Source organism: Cupressus sempervirens, chromosome 9 (assembly GCF_028749045.1).
Source record: "Cupressus sempervirens isolate cs-2001-9-10 chromosome 9, ASM2874904v1, whole genome shotgun sequence".
NCBI lineage: Eukaryota > Viridiplantae > Streptophyta > Pinopsida > Cupressales > Cupressaceae > Cupressus > Cupressus sempervirens.
This window is the reverse complement of record NC_143126.1, coordinates 586,171,281-586,197,526: the sequence shown is the minus strand read 5'-3', so window position 1 is coordinate 586,197,526 and position 26,246 is coordinate 586,171,281. Positions and strand designations below refer to the sequence as shown.

The window sequence follows — 26,246 nt, the reverse complement described above, 5'->3', positions numbered from 1 at the left end:
ATCTTTGGTTGGGTGGGTTGTGCTAGGCAAGCTGGTTTGGCCAACAAGGATGAAGATATGGTGACAACAGCGTCAGAACCGATCACATCTAGTCGAACTTGAGGTTCGAGCTCTAGTGCTTGCATCTCCACTAACCCTGTTGTTGGCACTACTGCTACTAAGTCTACTGCGACTAGATCAACTGAGATGTTTCATGGAGTCATAACATCTGTGGTTTCTGTCCTAGCCGTGGATGGAGTCATAACAACTGGTGCATGCCTCTGGCCAAATGAAGGAATAAGCGAGGTAGTGACTGTCAAGTGTGCCGAAGTCGGCGACTGGGGAGGGGTGAAAAGTGTGGACCCTCTGACTACCGCATCACTCCCAACTTTTTCCAAGTTACTCTCTTCCTCTGAATCGGTCCCACTACCTTCTATGGTTTCCTCCCTTCTACTCTTCATGTCACCGTAGACATCAAGACACTGCAATACCCTATTTTGTCCAGCCACTGTGCCACTCGTATCCAAATGCCTCCGGTAGAATACTGGGGTTAACCTGGCACCAATTTTCCTCTCGATGGCACTTCAAAATCATCACCTGGAGTTTGATGGAGTGCTGCTTCTAGAAACAAACCAATCGCATGATGCAGCATATAAAATGTTTGAATCTATAATGTCATGAACTCCTCCATTCTATCTATGAGGACAGCGGCCCAATCATACACTGTACCATTCATGATACCATTCATGAATATAATCTGAGACAAGGTGATATCTGAAGCCCTACTCGCCCTAGTTAACCTACTTTTTATTACACCCATAATACATCTCCAATGGCCTTCCCAAATGAAATCCTGTCGTAGTCCTCGACTCTTGGTACCTTTCACAACAGGCTCAAATTCCTCTGGTGTGAGGTCGCGTCCCACCAACTTTACCAAGTACTCCTTGCATTCTTGCGACAGCTTGTGGTTCGTGGTCATCACTTTGCGACCTCCTTGGCCAGGAATGCTAAGTACCCTGCTGAAATCTTGGGCCTTAAAGGAGGCTATCATACAATGCTTCTTGTATACAAATGTGCTTATTGTATGTTTCGATCATAGTTCTTATGATTATCTCAAACAGCCAAATGGAGAACACCGGGAGTTGTATTGCCCAATGTACTTGCGCACGGATCAGAATTTGCTTGATTAAGTCTATGTCCGTCATTTCTTGCCACCATCTCCGGCACTCACTAACATTCAGCCCTTCAAACTGAAATGTGAGATGTGATAGGTCGGCCTTCACCTCCTGCTTCTTGCCTCTCAATGTTGCTAGGCTCGCAACACGAACTCCTAAAGCCAACACTCTCACATTTTTGTCCATAGCGGTACTATTTCCCTTCAACTGAGCCTTCCACTGTCTTCTTTTCCCTGTCAATTGCATACTAACGATCTCTTGGTTTGTCTTTATTGTAACCGAAACAAAAAAATGGTTAGGTTTTTTTTGCTTCTCCTTTTCCCTTCTCCCCAGCTTGCTTCGGCCCCTCGTGTTATTTCCAGATCCTGTGGAATAGTTCCTTCTATTACTCCTCAGCTTGTCCGGTCGAGAATGGTTCCCTTCACACCTCTCGATGGGCGCTAGCTCCGTGGACGTTGTTTTTGCTCTCTTTTCCTTTCACGTGATATGCTCCCTTTTCAAATTTCCCGCGGCCGCTCCTCTTCTTCCCTCTATTTCCCCCTGAATGCATTGTGTTTTTTCTTTTTCTTTTCCTTTTTCACTGTGGGCACGGTCACCTCCTCTATGGACACTCATTTCTCCTTCTCCACAAACTTCACATTCTCCTTTTCTGCGGACATTAGTCTTTCCTTTTCGCTTTTTTTTTTTAACTCATTGCGGCTTGCTATTTATCTTCCTGCGGCTCACGTTTTTCCTCCTATACTCCGCGAATGACCTTTTATTTAGCTGTCGCAGCTGCTTGTCCACGACATAGGTGTGCAAGACAGCGTGTCTGCGGCCACATGTCCCAGGCAGTTGTCTGTGACCACATGTCTACGGAACAGTTGTCCACAGTCACATGTCTGCGGGGAGTTCCCATTTTCTTTTTCTTTTTTTCTTTTTTCTTTTTTAAAATTATTTTTTTAAACCTTTTATAAAAATATTTCAAAGTCTAAATTTTAGCTATTACCACCCCTGGCCTTGCCTTCTTGTCATTCATGATAAATTTTTAGCTTCGATCTGTTGATGGCATCAGGAATTTCTTGCCCATCCAAGGTCCATAATTTTATAGAACCATTATCACCCACTTCTCTGATTTTATACGGTCCAAGCCATTTGACCTTGAATTTCTCCGATTTTATCTCATTGAGGCCATTATAACAAAGCACCAGTTGGCCTGGCTGGAACCTTGTTCTTTTCAAATGTTTTTCGTGCCATGCCTTTTGACGGGTCTGCGCCACCTTCGTCACCCATTTGTAATGTCCTCTCTTTAGTTCGACATGGCATTGATCATGGATTTGCCTATTCCAAACTCTCGTAGGCAAATGGTGTGGAGAGAGTCAATTTTGCGGATCAGATGGTCATATCTTGCTCTTGAAGAAGTGTTAACAGGTTATATTTTATTATTATGTGTTATTGGGGCCTACATGTTATAATTTTAAGTTGAGTTGCACTTTTTATTTTATAAAATTACTTTATTATAAAAAGTGCATTATAATGAGATTTTATAAAGGATGTTTCTAGAAGTTCTAGCAACTTCTTAGAAAAGTGAATAAATAGAGGGTTGGGCCTCTCATTTGGACATGCTTGGATTTGAGATTTCTTCTACTTCTTCCATTGTGGAGCAAATTTGTAGTCTCTTGGGTCTGCAAATTATTATTTGATCTTTGGGAACGAATCATTCCCTTGGATTGGCGACTTTGAGGGTGTGAAATATCACCTGAATTGTTGCATTTGAGGAGTTGGTAATGCAGCCATCTCATTTGGACTTCATTGAGATTCAGTTATAAGGGTTTACTTTGGTTGGAATAAGGGTTTCAGTTGTGCCCTAGCATTTGTGCATTGATTAACAGGGTTTGAAGACACAGTTGTGCATTATTTTCAGACTGCCAATCCAGGGTTTGGACCCACGTTTTTGCTCATAACTCCTAATTGGCTTGACGGATGAATTTCATATTTTAGGGGGTTATTCAGCAACCCTAGGCGCCCAGATTTACTGCTTTTGGAGTGACAAAAAACGCTGCAATATTTTTATCTAGCAGCCGTACCAGGCCGTACCTGTACGGCCCTGTCAGTTGAGCAGCAGCAGCAATTTTGTGAGTCGGTTTGGGGCAGATTGTGAGGTCTTCGTGTGGCATTAATCCAGCATTCATATCCGGCAAAATTGGAGCTATTCCAGGTGCACAAAATATTGATTGCCAAAATATTGCATGTTAAGGATTAGAACAGTCAGCACTGTCATTGCATAAATAGTTATTTCCAGTCATTAATAACTATTGTAAAAGTTTTGTCATTTGCATTCCAAATCTGAACTGGGTTATTGTTCATGTCATAACATTGCATTGTCAAGAGCTTGATGTATTAGAAGTGCATAGTTGTGACAGTCTCTCATTGTAATCAGTTCTATTTGCTGTCATAAAATCAGAATTGCATTGGACTTCATATTTGAGTTTCATATTGTCATCTATCTCTTAGATTGGTAGTGTTATAATCTGGAATTGTTGTTCATACATTATTGGCATCATATATTGAGGTTTCGTTGTACAACAATTAGTAATATTGCAGCCTTATTCGGTTACATGCCGACTGTTTGACAAAATTCCTAAGTCCAGTTTGAGGGTTTCAGTGGCCTTTATAGTAAGGGTTTTTACACCATTGTGTTGTTAATCTGCGTTCATCCAATTTGTTCAGTTGATATGGCATTTTCGTAGACTCTCCATATCTCCGAGTCTATTTCCAATTGTAATCTGAAGGCTTGGGACCATAAATTCAGCTGGTACCACAGCTTCTTGGCCAAACATTAACTGGAACGGTGTTTGTCCAGTTGTAACTATTACCAAAATTTCACACATGCTGAATTTTACTAAGAAGTAACATCACAAAAAACATTGCAAAAGAAAGTATTCATTTCTATTCATTTTTATCATTTTGCAATCATTTATGAAACCATGCGCAAAAGAGATACAAATTTTCATTGTATAGATCATCACTGATACGTACAATTTTCATTTTTACAATATAAAATGAATTAATGTGCTGAATGGAGAAAATGTCACACAAGCCGTGAGGATAACTGATTAATTTTCTTTCATCAAGAAATACACTAACAGATAAATATGTACATGAAAGAAATAGGAAGAGAGATAACCAGTCATTGCCTATTGCTTTGACTGGTTATGGTTTCTTTTCCTGCCGCACTTGTCCAGCTCCGAGCTCCACGATCTCCAGTAGCTGCAAAAACATAAAGCAACTGATGTTAGATCCCGAGGGATCTAAGCAATGACTACCTACCTCTACGACTATATTTTCTATCTGTCAATGCGTTCCGTCATGAAGGAAAACAAGTAGTGATATTGACATTTAATGTTAAAAAGAAATAAAACCATTTGTGAGTGTAACGAGCCTGTGCTCGAACCTCATAAGATATGCAACAGAATAGAAAAGATGAACAGACTAACAAATCTGCATTATGAAGTTATTATAAACATGTGCAAACATGCAAATGGAATCCAAGTTTCGGATCGTGATTCAACAAAAGAGATATGGAAGCAAATATCAATCAAGACATGGTGCTGATATACGGCTCGGTTATGTAACCGCAACTATAAGTTGGAAAGGCAAAAGTGTGATAAATAACAAAGGTACTGTAACTCAGTAATGCATGCATCTATGACCAAGTGATTCTGGCCTAACTTTACGCCAATATGATAGTATGAATTGAGGCTTAGGACTGTTGAAAAACGCTGTAGCAATGTTAACTGTAATATCTCACGTTGTGGACAGCAACTAGCAAGCAAATGACTGGTATTTTTCAATGCATGTGAGTGTGAAGCAACCTAAAACAACATGCTAGGGTTATCCATGGCGATGCAAAGTCGTGCCATAAGACATAAGAGGTTGTTGATATCACGAGCGTGCAATTATACTAGCAAAGAATAGCTATATCAGACTTACTCAGTAATCAGCAAATGAAATGACTTTGAAAATATTAAATTTTTTCTAATTACAACAGCCATGGTTTCACTTCCAATATGTAATATGATGCAAACAATTAGTCATCAAACAGGAGGTTTGAATACGGAATTCATATCATCTTTCAAAACTTTAAGTTATCATTAAATGGAAGGGTGCTGTCGGATGTGCAAATTTCACAGTAAGAGAAAGAGATATCAAGTGAAGAATGTGCCAAATATTTCTACAACAGCAAGGAGCCCAAGCACGGCAAGAAAAGCGGGAAGTCCACTTTGTTGTGATTTTCTGAGGAAGAATATAAAAGCCACCAGTAAAAGAGGAAGACCATTTCAAAGCTGGAGTTTCAGTTTTCCAAGCAGAATTTATCAAGTTTGTTGTCAGTTTCAGCAGCTTTACAAGTTTCAAAATCATTCCTTCCTTCAAGAAAAGGTCCCAGCATGAGGAGAATTTGTGTTAGCAGCAGCTTCATCATGTTCCCACACTTGTTTGTTAACAACAACAGCACCAAGTAATGCAAAGTTTAAAATTCAAGGGGCTCAAAAGACTCTGTTTCAGTATGGCGTGCAGGAAACAAATCATTTATTGGAGAAAGGTTATTTAAAGGAAATGGAGGATCTATATTTATTTATGGAGAAGATTAAACATTATCCAATGGCTTGTTACAACTCTCAGAGAAATAGTATAAAACAGATATTAAGTGGACAGCAAGAAAACTCATGCAAACCTTGTTATTCACTAATTTCAAAATGCAACAAAGATCAATGGTAGTGGCTTGTAGCATCTTTAAAGGAAGCAACAATCAAATCTCAACAATAAGAACATGAGTCGTGTGAATAAGGAGATGAAGCAAACAATGGATTAAATAAAACCATCCAAACATGCCTTAGGACAAAGCAGAACTTTGGGTTAGTTACCTGTCTGGAGATGGGAAGATTGAGAAGCCGGCCTGCATTTGCTGGAAATGATCTGATTTTGTTAGAACTCACAACTGAACCAAAGTGGTTACCACAAGGGGTTGGCGGCATATATAAAGATTATGCCCAGATTTTTGTTTCAACAGTACTGGTGAATACGCGACTTCTATATGGAAGTGGTAAAACCTTCAAATAGCCAATTCAAATGGCAAAACCTTTTGTGTGCAGCAGCAAGAGTTTCATTTTTGCAGAAAAACGCAATAATCTAGGGAAGGAAATGATGGAATCCAAAACTAGAGATGATAACCAGCATATTAAACCCGCAAAATCCGCAATCATCCAACAACATGGCGTCTAAAACAAAAGGAAAATGCTCAGAAATTCGCAAGGAGTAAAAGAGGACTTACGGCTAAAATATAAAGCCGTCCAAGCTCGACATCAATGGCGGCCTCATTAAAGAGAAGCAACCTGCAAGTCTTTCAACAATGGTGACTTCAACCTTCAAATAACAGTAAAACTCAAGCATGGCAGCCATCATTTTTCTCCATAGCGCAAACTGAAACCCTCATTACCTCCTCGAAAATGCCTCATTCTTCCGGAGACTTCTAAATGCGAATGTGTAAAATGATGAAGGTAAACTCTTTAGGGTATTCAAAATATCCATGCCTTTCTTGCTTTGTATAAAGTTTGGGATCCGCAGTCAACAAATGGGATTTTTATCCCTTTCATAAGGTTAAAGACGTGAGTTTTAAGATCCTTCAAGGATTTTATTACACTTGTTTAATTTTGCATATGTTTTAAATGTAAAAAAAACATTAAAATTAATTATTTTAATGCTTTTGTTAATATGCAAGTAAGAATGTTTAATTTGTTTTTTTTTGCATTGATTATTTCATTGTAAAGGAATAATATTTAAATGATCAAATTATAAATCATTAAATATTATTTCCTATTTTAAATGCAAGGGAAGAATTAAATGAATATAAAGGAAGGACAAATGAATCATTACATATGTTATGGTATTAATTCAAAGGGTTAAACAAGAAGTGCCTAGAAGATTGCAGTTGAGGAGTTATTGCTTTTGGAGGACTTTTTGAGTGTGGCAGAGGTTTTGGGGCTACATTTATGAGGGGCAGTTGGTGATATTATTAGACCATGCCTTTTGGGCTATTTGGTACACCTTTTTGAAGTCTTGTCAAGGACTCAAGTTGGCCTTTGGGGTTGAATCCGACCCAACATTTATGGTTTTTGGTAAAAATGCAGTTGGAAAAAGATGTTAAGTATGAGCTTTTCAACTCATTTTTGAGAAGTTCTGATTTGTGTGGATGAAGGTTTTGTGGCTTTTCTCTGAGTCCTGGACTTCATTCTACAGAGTCCGTAATTCATTTCTGGAGATATAAAACAGGTTGCAGCAGTGTGATCATGCTTGGTGTAGTTATCAGTGAGCCTTTTTCTTTCTACAATTTATGTATGCATTTTAAAATGATTGGATAGGTTAACCTGTGAATGTTTCATTATTCCCTGTTTTCTGTCTCATTTCAGCACCTCTGTGTAGAACAGTAAGTTTGTTTGCAAGTTATAACATGTGTTTTGGGTGAAATTAGTCAAAGGAAGGTATTAGTTTGTCTCCCTTTTTGTAGTTTCAATGGAAAACCTTATTATAAACCATTTGTGCAAGCCTTTACAGGAAGTTGTGCTTCATCCGTGTTTTATAAAGCTGTATTATCCTCTCTGTTACATGTGGGTTACATTTCCATACCCCTCTTTGGTGTATCACTTCCTTAGTTTAAGACTTAAGGTTTCGGTTTTGGTTTTCAGTAACTTCTTCTCCTTTTCCCTCAAGTTTTCTTTAAGTTTCAAGAGGTTATCACTGAGAGATTCAACAGGAGCCGGCCTAGAATCCGGAGGTTTCATCTCACTGTCCAGTCCCATATAGTGGAGTGAATCCCATGTTAAGTAAGGGTTACTGAATGTTTTCCCGTTCAGTAAAGGGTGCAAATCCTGAAACTTAACAGTTTTGGCACGCCCGGTGGGACCCGAATACATTTTCCAACTGTGCTAGTACAGCTGAAAGCCTTGTTTCAACTAGCCAGCAGGAAATGATGAATTTATGAGAAAGATACAAACACGAAGTTCCAGTTCTTTTGAATATCTGCAGCTAGAAACTCCAAAAAGACGTGGAAGGAGTCTTGCTAGAACGAAGCCAGCACCAAGAAGGCAACTATCAGCCCCTGGTTTTCGCGTGTACAGCAGAACAGGCCAAAGGAAAGTCAGACGTTCAGCAAGTCCATCAGTAAGGGCTGAATTATTTGACATATCTGCTGATTCACCTACAAATTCAGCAAGTACTGGTTTTATACCAGCAAGTACAGCAAATACGAGCTTTCAGCAAAGTATTCCTGCTCAACAGCAACCTGTGCAAGGACCAGTACAACAGCCTCTACAGCAACCTCCGCCAATGGCGAGACAGTTTGCTTTTGTGCCTTTTAATCAAGGGAGCCCCTTGAATTTCGCCCAACATCATGACATACCACTTGCAGCATTGAAGAGTCTGCCAGATTTTTCTGGAGAAAATCAGACTACAGCTTATGAGCACATAAGGGACGTTGCTACTTTGTGCAACGTACATCATGTTACAGAGGAGGATGTGGCTACTAAGTTGTTGGCGGCATCTTTAAAGGGGAAAGCATTACAGTGGTTCAAAAGTCTAACTGTTGGCTCCATAGGCTCATGGGATGCTTTAGGTGACGCTTTGACGAAGCATTTTGAGGACAAGTCCGACTTCTTGTCGCTGGTAGAGCAGCTCACAATTATAAAGCGCGCGCCACAGGAGCAAATGATGGATTTTAACAACCGGTTTCAAAGAACCTGGACTAGAATACCCATTACAGTAAGACCCTCAGCCGATCATGCTTTTCTCTATTATTTGAGAAGCTTAAATAGCGATATATCAGTAATGATTCAATCTATGGGAGGTGTTTCGCTGCCTCAAGCTTATGATATCGCCATTAGAGCTGAAAATATTCTTATCCAGGCTGGTAAAATAGCCCCTAGACGTCCAATGCCCATTTTTCCGAACATCCACCCAAATATACCATTGACAATTCCACCTTTTAACCAGTTACCTGCTGTTCCCAGCCAAGAAATTACTATCGCAGGCCCTTCACAAGAGCTGCAGGAGATAAAAAACAGTCAGCTCAAGATCAAAAACATGATGCAAACTTTTAGTAACGAGCTGGTTAATCTTAAAAAACAACAGTTCCAGCCTAGGCCACCTTACCAACAGCAGAATCCAGTTGCAAACCCGCCTTACCAATAGCAAAATCAAGGTCAGGCCCAAGGAAATAGACAACCATTTCAAGGTAATGCAATGGGTTATAGGCAAAATATCAATCAAAGACCTTTCCGACCTTATAACCCGGCCCCTCTTAATGCTGCAAATCCAGTAAGAGACATAGTCCCCATGCAAAATAACCTTGCAGCGGATTTTGAATGGTGTTACCCCTGTAGCGAACCGCATAATCAGGCCACATGCACAAATGGAGTTATAAACCAGGCATTAATGGTACAAAATACAATGGCAGGACAGCAAAATGCCACTTATGATGCACCTGAACAGCATCATGATGCACCAACTCCTGAAACCGGCTTCCTTAACTGGCAGAAAGATGAGTTTTGTGCAGTCAATAATGACTCACCAATATCAGCAAATACCCGAGCTAAGAAAAGAGCCCTTGAAACAGAGCAAACAGCAAATAAGGGTAGACTACCTGATACTGCTGAACCATCATCAAGTGCCACAAATGCAGTGGGAGACACTCACGTTCCTGTTGCTAAGGAAACCGTTCACAGGCCAGCAGAGCATGGTGTTGTTAAAGCACATCAGAAATCACACTTCACTGCGCCATTTAATATCGTGGAGAACATGAAGAAGATGAACGTGTCCATGTCAATGTGGGAGACTTTGGCCATCCCCGGTCAGGCGGATATCTTGCAAAAGGCTCTATCAGATGAAGCAAATCCCGCAAGGGTGATGGATGAACCAGCAAGAGTGGTGTTAACCAGCGCTGATGAAAAGGAGGAGGACAGCGATAAAATTGCCAAGGAACCAAATAAGGTAATAAAACCGCCTCCTTTCTATCTTTCCTTGATAATTGGCGATAAACTAGTCCATAACTGTATGGTAGATAGTGGAGCTACAAGCTCAGTCATGCCAAAAAAGATAGCTGACCAGTTAGGACTAAAATACCAACCCATTGAAAAGGGTGTTGTTCAGCTTGATGGGTCATCCGTAGGTACTATAGGCGTGATTAGAGATGCGAGTGTCACCCTTCATGCCTGTCCTAATTTTACCATTCAGCAGGATATCTATGTTATAGATTTACCTCCATACTTTGCCATCTATTTGTCTAGAGATTTCACAGCGAAGATTGGTGGTTACTTGTCATCCGATTGGTCCCACATGCTTTTTAGGACTAGATATGGCACAAAAGTGACGATCAAATCGGAGTTGCTTGCAAAAAACCACATAGAGCCTTATGTTCCTAGTGCTGTCAATGCGAACCTGCTTGCATTTGACCAAGCAGAATGTCATACAGCTGCTGAAAATCGGACCCAACTAGATGATGTCCCAGATATTCTTCTTGATGAATGGGCATCAAGTCAAACATATGAAAACCAGTTTTACCATATGACCAATGCTGACTTAGGGACTTACATTATACATGAACAAAATGAAGTTATTCCCAATCTAGTCAAACCAGTGAATCAGTTGGGAGAATCCCAAGATCAGCTATGGAGCATGTTTTTCGATGGTTCAAGAGGTAAACAAGGTGCTGGTGGAGTCGTCATGCTGGTTTCACTCGACAATGATAGGCACTGTGCCGCTTTCAGATTCAGTTTTTCTTGCACCAATAATACAGCAGAGTACGAAGGGTTAGTTCAGGGATTAGAATGGGCAAGAAAGCACGGTATTAAGTGCTTGAGGGTGTATGGTGATAGTGAACTAGTAGTAAATCAAATCAGATGTCTGAATGCTGCAAAAAATGACATTTTAAAGTCTTATAGACATCGTGTTTGGGATTTGCTTAAAAATTTTGATGCATTTAATATACTGGTTGTTCCTAGAAAAGAAAACCAGCATGCCGATAGACTGGCAGCTGTAGGAGCTCAATACGACATTGTCAACAGCGTGTCCGCTCATACTGATCAGCGTCATATCAAAATCATTACCAAGCCTTCAGTTCCTGACAACGATGTTAGTTGGCAAGTTTTTGACAGTGATGAACAAATTCTGCAATTTTTGCTAGAAGAAGACGTTTTTGCCAATTCTAACCAGCAGAGATATAAAGATCAGTATGGCGATCAAGTGATACAACTAAAAAACAACAAGTTGCCAAAGGGTTTAGTAACGCTGGAAAGCATTTTTAATTCAGATGATCAGCTGAAACCTGGAAAAGCCAACTTGTTGGTCAAAGAAAACCAGTATGCAGATCTGGAAATTGCACCGGGTAAATGCCTAAAATTTGGCAAAGTGAATTCAGCCGAAGAAAAGGAGGCTTTTCTTCATTTGTTCCAAGAATTTCGTGATGTCTTTGCTTGGCAATATAGCGACTTAAAAGGATTCGATCCAGGGCTTGCACAGCATAGAATAGAGTTGGAACCAGCAGCTAAACCAGTTCGGCAAAAGCCAAGGCCGATCAATCCTAAGCTGGAACCTTTGATGCAGAAGGAGGTGTTCAGGTTGATTGAAAGTAAGATAATTTTCCCTATTAAACACACGAGCTGGGTTGCTAACTTGGTCCCGGTAAGAAAGAAAAATGGAGAGCTACGACTGTGCATGGATTTCAGAGACTTGAACAGAGTCTCGCTGAAGGATAGACACCCACTTCCATCCATGGAGAAGATATTACAGTGTGTATCAGGGGCTGAAGGGTTTTCTTTGTTGGATGGGTAGTGAAGGAGGAAGATCGGTTCAAGACAGTGTTTACAACAAAATGGGGAACAATGGCGTACAAGAGAATGCCATTCGGATTGTCCAATGCTGGAGCAACCTTTCAGAAAGCCATGGAAATGGCGTTTAGTAATCTGATGTATAGATTTGTCTTAGTTTATTTAGACAATGTCACCGTTTATTCCCAAAAAAGGGCAAATCATATCGATCACCTAAGACAGATCTTTGAGCGCTGCAAAAAGTTTGGCATCTCATTAAATCCAAAAAGAGTATATTTTCTGTGCATGAGGGCAAATTACTTGGATACATTGTATCTAAGTCGGGCATCACAATAGACCCTGAACGAGTTGCAGCAATTCTGGAGTTGCATCTACCACAACATAAAAAAGGCCTTCAAAGTTTCATTGGCCGCATTAATTTTGTACGGAGATTTCTGCCTGACATCGCATCTCTTCTCAAGCCATTAACGGCCATGCTTAAAAAGAATGCAGTTTTTGCATGGACAAAGCAAGCCAAAGAGAATTTTCAAGTCATTAAAGATGCATTGGCAACAGCACCCGTTCTGATCAATCCTAATTTTGGTAAGGATTTCATTCTTTATGCATCGGTGGCCATGAGATGATTTCAGCCATGTTAGTACAGAAAAATGCAGAGGGATTGGAACAGCCAATCGCATTCTTTAGCAAAGGACTAGAAGAATATGAGCAAAGGTACAGTTTTGTTGAGAAACATGTCCTTGCTGTTGTAAAAAGCCTTAAAAAATTCAGGTACTTGTTGACACATAACAAGGTCCTTTTGCGTGTCACGCATCCAAGTGTCAAAGAGTTCTCCTGAGTAGAGACCTGAATGAGAAGCGCGCTGGTTGGATCACACGCGTCATGGAGTACGACGTAGAAATCCAGATAACCAAGCTGGTTGGAGGAAAAGGATTGTGTGAACAAATTGCTAATAAAGATATTTCGGAGCTTGAGAAGCAAGCAAATGCTATTTTACTAATCAGTACTGCTGGAAACGATGATGGAACAGCAAGCTAGTTATAGAATATGATCCATTTTTTGAAAACCAGTCAATGTCCAGCCACCTTAGATCGAGCAAAGCGAAGGTATTATCGCTTGCAATCAGCCCCTTTCGTGCTGATAAATGATATTCTATACCGAAAAGACTTCAATGAAGTCCTTCTCAAATGCATAGATTCAGATCAAACTGCTCAAGTGTTGCATGAATTTCATGATGGACATTCAGGAGGACATTTTTCTCCTAGAACAACAGCCTATAAGATTCTACGAGCTGGCTATTATTGGCCTGATTTATTTAAAGACTGTCATGCACATGTTAGAAAATGCGCTAAATGCGCCATGTTTGTAGGAAAAGAAAGGCTGCCAGCTTTGCCCTTGCAGCCAATTAAAACCGAACAGCCCTTTCAAAAGTGGGGCGTTGATTTTATTGGGGCCATTAACCCTCCATCAAGTGCGGGTCACAAGTGGATCATTACAGCCACCGATTATTTCACACGCTGGAATGAGGCAGCAGCGTTAAAGGACGCAAATGAATCAGCAGTCTTAAACTTTTATGATGACATTGTGAACAGATTTGGAGTACCGAATTCCATTATCTCTGATAATGCACTTGCTTTCATTGGAATGAAAGTCACCAATTGGGCTTTTAATCATGGAATATATCTCAATACGAGCTCAAATTATTATCCACAAGGTAATGGATTAGCAGAATCTTCCAACAAGAACCTGATAAGGATCATCAAGCGCAATTTGCAAGATAATCAAAGAGATTGGCATTCAAAATTGAAGGCTGCCTTATGGGTTGACAGGATCACCCCAAAACAAGTCATTGGAAACTCGCCTTATAGGCTTGTATATGGGAAGGAGGCCAGATTGTCAATTGAGACAGAATTACCAACGCTTGATCTTGCTACGCAGCTAGTTTTATTTGAGGAAGGTGACCCTATGCTGGTGCGGTGTGCCGAGTTGATGGAGCTGGAAGAGACCAGGAAAAAGGCCATGGAAACCATGGAATATCAGCAAATGCAGGTAAAGAGGAGCTTTGATAAGAGAGCTCGAGCTCGAGAATTCCTCATCTACTCCAAGTCCTTTTGGAGGGCCTGTACATTCCTGTTGGGTTCCTATAATGACCCCATTTCCAAGATTGATTTTTATAATAGTACAATTAATATACAATTAAAGTAATGAATAAATAAATATTCGGAAAACCTAATAATAATAAATAATTATTTAGTAAATAATAAACTATAATATAGTTTATTAATTATATAATGAAGGATTATAATTGCACTAATATATATAAAAAGAATTTTAATATTATTATATAATAAAAATATTAAATAAAAAGACACAAATTGTTATTAAAAATAGAATAATAATATTTGTGTATAAAATATTAAATAATGTTAATTATTTCATCACATAATATTATATTATCATTAAGTATATGATTAATACATGTTAAATATTATTATAATAAGGTAACTATAGAGAATAGTCACAACCGTTGAGAAATTATTATCTACTAGGATATTTATAGAGCAAAGGAAAGAGGGATACCGGGGGGTTGAAAAAAAAAGGTAAGCTAGCTTGTTGTCTACCAGGGGGCGATCTACATGAACGTTGGTCAACAAACATAGTGTGTGAGTCACCCAAGACAGGGCATAATATTCTAGATGGATCGGGTGATAGGAAATTGAAACATAAGCATTGCATTCTCTTGACGGCAATAGAAGATCAATATAATAGAACCCTCGAGAATGGTATAGAGAAAGCCATTAGATCGCAAGGAAGAACGTGGATTAGGTACAAACTGGAATATTATTCAGAACCAGTCAACTTCTTATATATGGCAGAAACATTGGCCTCCATCAATAGGGAATTAGAAAGAAAATTACCAATGATCAAAATACGTACATTGTGAGCCATCTGAGCCGAGGACTTAGCGTTAATAATCTGAAACTATTTCATGGAAAGAAAACACTATGACAGAAGAAGAGAAGGCAGGAATTGGATGAAACGCGGAGAAGACAACATTATTTGCAAAAGATGTAGATGGTGCAAATCGATATATACCATAATAATAATACAATATACAGATTTAAATATGTGAAACATTCTTTGCTACATCTAACATAGACGGCTTTCCAAGCAAAACAAAAACATAGGAAAAGCATGACGTGGAAAAAGTATGACACAGACCGGCAATATCATACCACAATATTCGTATCATACGGAATAGACGAGTACTGGCAACAAAAGTGAATATGAAGTCAGCAAAGAATAAAGGAAATAAACAAAAGAAAAGAAATTGTGTATAACACCATGGAAAACAAAATCATCATCCAATATTTATAGAAGAGGATAGAGGATAAGATAGGCATTGAAGTCTACAGGAAAACAAGGAATCCGATAAGATGGGTGATTCAGAATCAATACCAGCAATGGAAAGATTGATAATAAGGAAGTAAATGCAGCTTGCAGGCATGTGATTGAAAGGACAGAGAAATCAATAGCGTTGATAGAAAAAACTTATTACTTCAACTACCCATATAAAACTAGAGACGAGACTGATCAATATATATGACAGTCCATTAACTTTCAGAATTAAGAGAGTAGCATAAGGAAGTCATATCAAAAGCCCAATAAAATCGTAGAGAAACATGTACAATCTCAAAAGACAACATAGAGGTAATAATCACAATATTCAATCCCAGCCAAGGGGTTATTACAACTACGGTTTTCAAATATATAACTCCTGCAGATAAGTCTTCAATAATATCAAACCATTGTCATGAATCAATTCACCAATTATCTAATCCATTCGACAAGTATATGATTATATACATTTAATGGATTCGATACCAATATCAATAACACATATGAAAGATTTATGTGTAGGATCTTAAGTAAAGAGAAGTTGTTAATGATTGGAAATTACAGTATTAAAAGCCCTGCATATACTTTATTCAAGGAAAATAAGCAGATCTTGATGCAGATTGACATTATCTTCTTGTTTAATTGTTAAAATATTGAAATTTATTGGATCGTCATCATTGTCTCAAGAAGGGACATTACAGTTCCTCATCGCTGTCTACACTACTCTCCTCTTCAAAGGACTCATCGCTCTCAAACGAGAATGAGGATTTACTTTTCTTCTTCTCTTTCTTTGCCGTCTTGCCCTCACTTTCTAAGTTCATGGCACAATCATGGGTATCTATGTATGATGTGGGCGGGACTATATTCATCTTCCTTCTAAGTGCCCCACAGAGTCCTTCTACAAGCCAACGTTTCTTCATTTCATCTGTGGGTTGTGTACCCATCTGGCTAAGAAGATCCTTGAGCCTTCAATTGTACGCTCGAACAGTTTCCTTTTTCACTTGTTTACAGTTGTAGATCTCCAAAACAATCTCGTTGTCATCCCGTAGCAATCAAAATTCTGATTCAAATTCTTTCTTTAGATCATTCCATGTGGTGATCTTCGCCTTGTCCATGTCAGAGAACCAATCCACCGCCACTCCCCATGTAATGATCCCTACCAATAGGCCACTAAAAACCTCTAATGCTGAACTGAGAAATTTTGTCGAACACTTTACATCAGAGTAATGAGAATCGCGCTGAAATCGCGTGAATCGCCGATTCAGCGATCAGATTCATGCACCCCGATTTTTTTGGAGTCGGAAATCATGATCGGCGATTTCATTAGGTGAATCGCATGTATCGGCGATTCACTCAAAAAATCGCCTGAATCGCCATTAGAAATCGCCAAAAATCGGCTGGCAACAGCATGCATGTTTAGTTGGAAATAATAAAAAAATCACTTATGTTTTTTGCTTTCTTTTTTACCTTTCCTCTTTGTTATAACCGTAAAGGGCCTTCTAATTGTTAAGCATGACTAGAAGAGAGGAGAAGAGAAAAGAAGAACCATAGGTTATAAAAAAAAAAATTTTAAAAAAAAACGACGACAAATAAAAAATGTTTAGAATGCATAACGGATGATGCCCAAGGGAAGGGAAAGACATAATCAGGTAGTAAAACATCAGCGGTTCCCAGAAAGAGTGTGGGATCAGAAGAAAATCACAAAAACACTGTGTTCCATATAGTTTTGTGTGGGTTTCAGAGTGCAAATTTGGACCCCGCGAGGGTGCTGCCCCTTGACCCCGCTGGGGGCGTTGCACCCTAGACCCCCAGTCGCTGTGGTTATCAGTCATGGGAAGTCTCACCAGTTGATGAGACCTGAAGCTGTTGCAGGCTTGGAGTGTCTGTGGTGGAGAGAACAATAGAGCAAGCCTTTCGAGAGGGGTGATATGCTTTGAAGCACTTGGAGTAGGTGTTGGATGTGAAGTTGTCTTATAAAAACTCTTTACCGCATGTGGTAAACACAAACTTCCATGTTTATATATGTTAAGTTTCAACTTCTATTTCATGATGTTATAGTGCGTTTAAGTTATATTCAATAAAGGGTGCATGAAATAAGTCTTAAATTGTTAAAATCTCTACATTTAAAGGGTTTTTTCAAATTTGCCGATTCATCGCCGATTCACCGGCGATTCACCCCCAATTCACGATTCGATTCGGCCATGCCAATTCCGATACGAGTCCGATTCTCATTACTTTGCTTCACATACAAGGGTTATATGACTGATATAGTATTTCAGTTTGCTTTAATGACTCTTTCTTCAATGAGAATTTTTTGCAAGAAGACTCAAAATTGACTAAACAATGACCTAACATGAATGTGCAACCTATTTTGACAATATTCAATGCAAATATGTAACTAAAACTACTTGCAATACGCTGCTACAACAAATAGTAATCAGGACAAACACTTTGGATGCAACCTATGATGGCGTTAATGCACTTATAACCAAGTGGCATTAATACAAACACTTGGTATGCAAAATTATAACATTATTTATGCCAAAAAGAGAACCTGCAGCCAATTGACATTTTGTCAAACAATTGGCATCCAAACTAATAAGCTGATAAATACATATTCAATTACAACTATATCAGACCAGCAACTTATGTCTCCTTTATTGCACATATAATGTCAACTACAATGCTAGTATGAAATGGCCAAAACTCTTGGCTTACATCTGCAAGAATAATGCTTAAATCTTATACAAACTTTCACCTACAACCTTACCTTCTAATCTGCATCTAAATGATAAGAAAAATGCATGAAATATCCAAAGGAACCTGATTGTAGATGGCTATAATAATTTTTACCAATGCTGCCTTTTCGCTTTGCTTTTTCGGATCTGCTTTTTCGTTTTGCTTTTTCAAGATCTGCTTTTTCGAATCTGCTTTTTCAGACTACTTTATCAGATCTGCTTTTTCAAACTGCTTTTTCGGATCTGTTTTTTCAAATCTACTTTTTTTTTTTTCTCTTGCAACCAAAAACTCAAACCCTCAAGTAAGTCTAAGTACACAAATTAAGCTCAACTTGAAATGGCTGAGTGCCACTTCCAAAGGGCAACCCTTCAGAGGATCTTTCACCTCCTCAGTTATGCAATCACTTGGGAGGTATTGTTCCCAAATACTTGCAGGCCTTCAAGCTCCACAAATGCTCAAGTAGGCACAATAGAGAAAATAAACTTGGATGATAGACAATGAGCCCTCCATGCCTATATATTGTTTTTCTCCACTTTCTCCAAAAACTTCTAGAATATTATTTTATTTTATCTATTGACTTTATAAAATATTTTATAATTCAAGTCACTTTATTAAATTAATTAAATATAAAGTTATCTTTTAATATTTATTTATTTGATAACTTTATAAATAATTAACTTAATACCACTTATTTATTTAATTAAAATAATTAATTAATCATCCTCATAAAATATTCATTATTTTGAAAAACTTAATTAATTAAATTAATTAAATCAAATTACCTCCAAAATGGGCACATGACAATCCGCCCTTCCTGAAATTGCTTCTCCCCAGGCAATGGCTGAACAATAAACCAATCAATCCACCTGGATCCCAAATGTAATCATGAACTATACTGCTGTCAATCAACGCAAGCTCCTGCAATATCCTCTGCAATATAACCAAGAAGAATCCATGAATGAAGGGTGAATCACTGCTCAACTGAACTTCAAATCCACTACTGCCATAGTCAGGAACCCACAAGACACAAACTCCCAAAATATCAGAACCCAAGTAGAGTGGACATCCCAAATTGCCAACACAATAAATACCATCAACGCATCCCACTGACCTATGCGGGATGTACAATCCAACTTTGTCACAATGGTGAACACTCTCGAATGAAACTACACCAAGTACGGAGAATCCACATACTGTACGCCTACTACAATCAGCACAACTCTGCAAATCACCAATCACTGTCTCATAACCATAACTCCCATGCACCGCTGATGGTGAGTATACATCACAAGATAAACAGCAAGAAATAGAACCCAAACCAAGTCGGCCTACCATCAACTCCTCAACACATAGATCAAATGCAAACTGATGAACATACCCTGCAGTATAATGCTGATTAAAAGAACCAGCCTCAAGCGACAGCTCGCCATGCACAGGTGATGCAACCCACTGCAACTGATCACTAGCTAAGTCAGGAGATGACATAGCCAAAGGAGTAGAATCAATAACAACCGCTGAAGCATCACTCCCAAACTCCTGCTCTAAGTCATGTACTATCAAGCTGTCAACCGCAGAACCTATCGTCATGTCATGCCCATCGCAACTCTCATCTCATGGCGTCAAACCATCCCATAACTGATGACAAGCACTAGGAACCAAAGTACATCTCCGTATCATCTCATCAACATGGTCATCAAAGGTAAATTGATGAGCATACCTCACAGTGTAATGCCGATAGAATGCGCCAATCCCAATCAGTGGCTCAGACTGCAATCCAAATGAGTAGTATCACTAGCAGGAACCATGTCAACTGCTGGCTCACCAACATCACACATGATCTCTAATACAACATCACCAATCTCCATGCCATCAGTAGTAGAGACCACCATCATGTCAGGCATACCACAACAATCTGCTACAACACCCAATTCAATTGAACCTGAACCCTATGGAAGATAACCCGACATGCCAATGCTATTATTAAGGATGGATGCATCCCCATCTCCACTGTCTTTGACAATCTCGACTATGGAGATCCTCAAATCGCCAGGCATCACAACCTGTGACTGTACGAAATCCGGTAAAGACTACAGTCGCTCTAACTCCATGGTCACCTCAACCAAATGAAACTGACTCCTTAAGAGCCAACTGTGTACTCTCAAGAATCTTAGAAGTCACCACGAGCTTCTGAGTAAGCTCACTCACCTCATCTTCCCTGACCAACAATGCATCATATGCTATACTGCCCCACTCCATAAGATAATCTTTGTCGGCTACCAACTGCATATAATTCTGTCTCAGAATCCCAATAGCCTCCCATGTTTACCATACTGGGTAAAGAAACAATGCATACAGGTAATAGAACAGAACAACAGATAAGAATAGCAAAACTCCTTCGATTATATTCGCATATGCCAAGATATTACATTCGGTTCTGATATGATGATGATTACAATGATCCCGAAGGGAGATATAAATACTGTCCAAGGAACCTTCTCGAAGGTATCCGTCGGCTACATACATGTTTACTACAATAATAGAACCTTTTGGATACATCCCGATAGATGTCGGCCTAACGGCATTCATCCCGATACACTGACAGAAACCTCCCAATACACCGTCGGGAACCTCTCGATACCCCGTCAAGAACATCCTGATACACCGTCGGGAACCTCCCGATACCCCGTCGGGAACATCCTGATACATCGTCAGGAACCTCCCGATACCCCGTCGGGAACATCCTGATACCCCGTCGGGAACCTCTCGATACACCGTTGGGAACATCCTGATACACTGATGCATACCTCCCATTACCCCGACAGGTACATCCCGTTACATTATTTCTTGACGACATCATCCCCCCAAAAAGAAAAGTTGTCTCCCGACGACTAGACAACAAAAATTGTCTGCTTAGCTGACCTTGATAGCCACCCGTGCTGCTTAGTCTGCTTCCAACTCTGGGTACACTGAACCAAGCATTGCTGTACTACCTCCAACTGGATGATCAGCTCCTCCCAAGCTCTTTATGCATCCACCAAGACAACCTCACGGCCAACACCTACCCCATGCCTACAGCAACTCCAAGTCTCATCAATTGGTCACATTTTCCACAACTGATATCCGCAACGACTGGGGGTCCAGGGGCAACGCTCCCGACAGGGTCGAGGGGCAGCACCCTCGCGGGGTCCTGGGGCAGTGATTTCTGCAATTTAGCACTCTGAAACCACACAAAACTGCATGGAACACACTATTTTTGCAATTTCTTCTGATTCCACACTCTTTCTGGGAACCGCTAGTACTTGCCCTTCCCTAAGGCATCATCTGATACTTATTCTGAGCATTCTTGATTTGTCGACTTTTTTGTTTTTTTGAAAACCTCTTGTCATCATTCTTTTGTACTGCCAATATACAGCTATTGTGCTTCGGTCGTTTTGCATCACCGTATGGCTAATGTGCCTCGATTCTTTCTTCAATTTTCCAACATGTGCTACTGTATGGTGATACAACTTGAATACGTCGTACGGGATTACCACTTTCAATGCTGAATGTTGTTATCTAGAAAGAAGCTGTACGGCTCAATGTGAACACCTCTCGAAGCCGTACGATGTTCACTTGTACTCCAGCTGTGTCCGTACAGTGACGAATGCCTTCAGTGCTTCAAGAAGAAATGACTTGTTGGACAAACTGGAAATCGTACGGGATTCATTTTTCAATTCCAAGCCGTATGGTGATATGAATTTAGAAACCGTACGGTGAGTGACTAGGAGCATCGTACGATGCCATTTGGACTCTTACTCAGTCCGTACGGTGATGAATGCTTCCAACTTGCCTTTATGTTCTCATTCCAAGCCGAATGGTGATATAAGATGACACCGTACGGTGATGCAACCTTTCCACCGTACGGTGTCTACTGTTCTTCACAATGTCATATGGTCACTTGACCGTACGGTGCTCTTCTCTCTCTCTTTTTTTCCCCCTTTTTTTTTCTTTTTTTTTTTTCTAAATTTTTTTTTTATTTTGTTTTTTAAAGCAGATAACTCTGTACAATATTTACATATATACAATACTTACAGTCAGTTTTTTCTTTCAGTCGTTTGTCCACGAAGGTGCATTATCATGGTAGACAGTCAACTTCGACCTATTCACCGCGTCGGCGACTTCCTTTCTGTATAGCATCCATTGTTTTACTGCTCCATTAGCATCCTCTTCCCGAATTTGAGATGGCCTGACCCATTTAATTTTGAACTTGCCTGGTTTGATCTCATTCCGGTCTTCGTACTTCAACACCCACTGTCCAAGTTGAAACCTGCTACACCTGTTTTGTGTCATCTCCATATCACCCAATTTATCCCCGAAGCTCGCTACCATGGACTCCGTCAGCTGCCCCTTTTGTCCGTCAATAACACATTCACTCTGTACTGCTACAACTTTTATTGAACCCTTCTGCTTCATTTCTTGTGCAGACCGTATGATGTGTCTTCCTTGCTGCTGGCACCTTTCTACTATATCTGTGGTTCGACGTAATACTTCCTACGCAGTCGTACAGTGGAATCTCTCCTTTCGGGTTCATACTGTATGTTCTTTCCTTCAGCTTCAGTCATAGCCGTGTTTCCTTTTTCGGCTTCTCCGTGTTGCTTCGAAGATTCATTTCCTTCTTCGACTTCTCTTTGTTCCTTCGAACATTCATTTCCTTCTTCGGCTTCTCTGTGTTCCTTCGGACATTCATTTCCTTCTTTCTTACCTTCGTCGATCCTTAGCAAATTACAACTCGAAAAGAGCTCGTAATCCTCCATCTGCCAGTGGTAAAGACCGTTTACTAAATCCAGATCGTCATCTCCTTCCAATCGTAGGACTCCCTCCTGATCAGGTTCCATACTCTGCCTTTTCTCATCCTCTTCTCCTTCGGAATTAGACAATAGAGCTTCTTCCCCGACCATTTGAGTGTGCAAATCGATGACGTACCTTCGGCCTTTGCTTTCAAGTGGTAAAGTATTTTTCTTCCAATCGTGCTTTGCCTTGGCTTGTATCAGCCACCCCCGAACCAAAATAGCATCATACCCTTTCCGCTTTAGGGGAATCACGATGAAGTCCAACAGGAATGGTTGTGTTCCAATCGTTACTGGTTGCGCTGTGAGTATTCCCAATGGCTTGATTCCATGTTGATCGGCTGTTAACAACTGGAAGGTAGGTGGCCACAATGTCGGCTGTCCGAACTTTTTCCAAGTATCCTCTGGCAGGACATTGACCCTAGATCCTCCATCTACGATCGTGTCTGTTAGCATAGTTTCGAGAATGCCCATTTCGACAACCGCCGAATAGTGTCCAGATGAAAGAGCTAACAGCATCGGGTCTTCTGCACTTGCGCCCCCCTGTTTCTCCTTTTCTTGCTCTACTGGTTGCTTAGCAATCGGGACTATATTCGTGAGTGCCATAAGGAGCGGAGGCATAGTGAGCAACAGATCATTGATCCTGACGGGTATCTCGGCCTGTAATATTTGTCGTACAATGTTTTGTTCTGCACAGTTCCGTACAAAGGTACCAGGTGTGTCATTTGTCTCTGCGTTGCTCTCTAAATCTCCACGCAGGCTTCCTCCAGTCTCTTCTTTTCCTCCGTCGGATCAGGGTAGAGCTCGCCTGCTTCCGAGTGATAGCCAGAACTTCTTCCTCGTCCGTCCCGATGGTAATCAAGTTTACCCCAAACTTCAAGCACCTAGCATCTTCATGATCACCAAGTCCACACCATCTGCATAACAACTTCGGTGTGTTCATCGTTGTGCACTCTCGAGCAAAGTGACCACACAAATTGCATGCGCGGCATTGGACTATCGGTCGACCATTCGCATCATACTGGATTCGACTCCTTCCACCATTATTGTTGTTGCCGCTATTGTTGTTGTTGTTTTGACCATGCCGATTATTTCTGTATCCTCCCGATGTGGCACCCTCCGTACTGTTGTTCCCGCTCCCTCCAAACACGGACGCTTCCTGTGTCAGGAACACTTGCTGCAGTGTTCTTGTTTTCAGATTGAAAGGGCATTCCTTTACCGAGTGTCCCATAATCTGGCAGATCTCACAATATTGCTCTTTCGAGCAGGATCCCTTCGTATGGCCTTCCTTCTTGCACTCCGTGCACCACAGTTCATTGCCCTTAGTCTCCTTGTTCATGTTCTTGAATTCCTTCATCATCTGAATCATGTCTTTCTGAAGGGCACGAACCTTCTTGCTGCTACCCTCATCATCGCTACTATCCTCTCCTGAGGAGACGTTGTCATCAGAACTTGATGAGCTAGTCTTCTTCTTCTTCTTGGTCTTCTGTTCACTTTCCAGGTTCATTGCCCGATTATATGCTTCAATGTATGTCGATGGTGGCACAATCTTCATCTTCTTTCACAACTTTGGGTGAAGGCCTTCAATGAACCATCTCTTCTGTAACCCATCAGCTGGCTTATTCTCCATCTTATTGATCAAGTCCTTCAATTTCCTTGCGAAGACTTGGACTGTTTCATTCTTCCCCTGCTTAGTATTGAATATCTCCGCTACAATTTCATTATCATCGCGCAGGAGTTGAAATTCGGCAATGAACTCCTTTTTAATGTTATCCCAACTGTTTAACTTTTGTGGATCAGTATCAGTAAACCAATCAATTGTAACACCCCGTAGGGTTGCCGAAAATTGCCTCATCCATTCATTTGTATCCGTTATGCCATTAGCTCTCCAAATCGTTTCACAGGTTTTACAATGTCGGATGGGATCAGCTGCTCCATCACCATCAAATTTAGGTAACTTCTCCTTTGGTCCCGCCATCCCGATGCTCACGCTTGGTATTCCGATGCTCACACTTGGTATCCTGACGCTCACACTTGGTATCCCGACAGCTGTGTTTGGTGAAGAAGGGTCTCCGTTAAGTGAATCTGTTCCTTCTGGAAGTGGATCCTGGACAAAGAGTTCACTCCACGCTCTTGCTCCTTCGGCACTTCGAGCCGTGCGAGTCAATTCTCTTCCGTCTGGACTATCTTCCCTCGACGAACACTTAAAAAACTCCTCCCTTGACTCTTCCACCAATTCCACCCGCTGTCACGTCTCCTCCAACAATGCTTCCCCGCTTCTGCGTCCGTTTGCAGCAATCTTCTGGAACCTCTTTCTGCATTCGGCTTGCTGCGCCAAAATCAGATCTCCGTGTGCGGTGCGTATTTCGTCCTTGTCCTTTAGCTTGTTCTTATTCTTGTTTAGCTGATTCAGCATTACTCTTCATTCTCCTTCCTTTCCAGGTTGATTGGGCAACGGCGCCAAATGTTTACCGTATTAGGTAAAGAAACAATGCATACAAGTAATAGAACAGAACAGTAGATAAGAATAGCAGAACTCCTTTGATTATATTCGCATGTGCCAAGATATTACATTTGGTTCTGATATGATGATGATTACAATGATCTCGAAGGGAGATATAAATACTGTCCGAGGAACCTTCTCAAAGGTATCCGTCGGCCACATACAACATGTTTACTACAATAATAGAACCTTTTGGATACATCCCGATACATGTCAGCCTGATGGCATTTATCCCGATACACTAACAGAAACCTCCCGATACACCGTCAGGAACCTCTCGATACCCTGTCGGGAACATCCTGATACACAGTCGGGAACCTCCTGATACCCCGTCGGGAACATCTTGATACACCGTCGGGAACCTCTCGATACACCGTCGGGAACATCTCGATACACTAATGCATACCTCCCGTTACCCCGACAGGTACATCCCGTTACATTATTTCCTGACAACATCCCATAAAGAGTGGATCTCTGTCAAGGAAAGATAACTGCCTCCCTGCTCATCACTAGTAGGAGAACCCAATCCATAAACTGCTAACAATTGACGAGCAACATCGAAATGCTGGCAAGCGATAGCAGTGTCTCGCCCACTAACTCTCAGCTGACTAAACACATGATGGTGCTAGCTAGACTGTCTCCTACAATCCTCCTCTGACGCACTGTCCAAAGGAGTATCCTCAAGGTAACTGGTCTCTAGAGTATTACCATTCATATCCTGCGAATCAACTCCAAAGCTCATATCAAAATACGGAGTATCAAAAATTGTAGC

The 26,246-nt window shown here is 40.5% G+C and overlaps 1 long non-coding RNA gene across 1 annotated transcript in view; it reads right to left on the bottom strand.

The window, feature by feature from the left end:
• Nucleotides 1-4,132: 4,132 nt before the first annotated feature.
• LOC149540040 (uncharacterized) overlaps nucleotides 4,133-26,246 on the bottom strand; it is a 28,199-nt gene continuing 6,085 nt past the window's right edge. The window contains exon 2 of the long non-coding RNA XR_016356077.1: nucleotides 4,133-4,403. This is a non-coding gene — a long non-coding RNA (uncharacterized LOC149540040). The remainder of the gene's footprint in view (nucleotides 4,404-26,246) is intronic.